This window comes from Camelina sativa, chromosome 3 (genome assembly GCF_000633955.1).
Source record: "Camelina sativa cultivar DH55 chromosome 3, Cs, whole genome shotgun sequence".
Lineage (NCBI taxonomy): Eukaryota > Viridiplantae > Streptophyta > Magnoliopsida > Brassicales > Brassicaceae > Camelina > Camelina sativa.
This window is the reverse complement of record NC_025687.1, coordinates 5,196,670-5,197,546: the sequence shown is the minus strand read 5'-3', so window position 1 is coordinate 5,197,546 and position 877 is coordinate 5,196,670.

Sequence of the window (877 nt, the reverse complement as noted above, 5' to 3'; positions counted from 1 at the left end):
GACGACGATTCATATGTTTTATGTTTTTCCAATAGGTACATAAAACATATCTTTACATTTTTTGAAGGATATATTAAATAAATGATAGTTACTTAACAAGAAAAGAAATAAATAGGGAGGGAGAATATTTGGAAAGTTGAGCCATATTAATTTCGAAATTCAAATGTATATTGGGAGTGGCACAACCCCACCAACATGCCTTGCTCTCTCTTACAAACCTCATAAATACTAAATTGAAAGCTCGTGGGAACCTTGTTCGGTTGTTCCTTTGATTAATCGTCGTTATCTACCATATAACACACATATACACACAACACACACACACACACATCAAGTTACCAATATACAAAAACCCTATAAAAAAACGAAGAAAGTGTAAAAATCGGAAACAAATAAATTACCTATCAGAAGTTTTTTAAAATTATATTGCTCACTGCGACAACAAAAACAAAAACTTGTTCTTCAAATTTCAAGATAATAATTATTGATATCATCGATTAATTATATGTATAAACAAATATTAGTATTATCTTTTGAAAAAGAGTTATTTTCATAGAAACAAATTCAAATTTAATAAACCAACCTCCTTTTTGGTATGGGGTTGTTGGTCTAATTTAATGCTTGTCGCTTGCCTTGCCTCTCTTTTCAACCATCTTCGTATTTATATCTTCTTCTTCACTATGCACAACCATGAACTTTGCTAACAGCCGCAATTCTATTTTTCTCCTTTGTTTCTTCTTCTAACTATTAATTGTTTTTTTGACGTCTCTGAGATTATCATACGGTAAGAGTTTCTCAAGGATCCCAATGGTTCTCTCCGGTAAGTTAACACTTTTTAGTGTCCATAATCATAACTAGCTATTGTTACTTTTTTTTT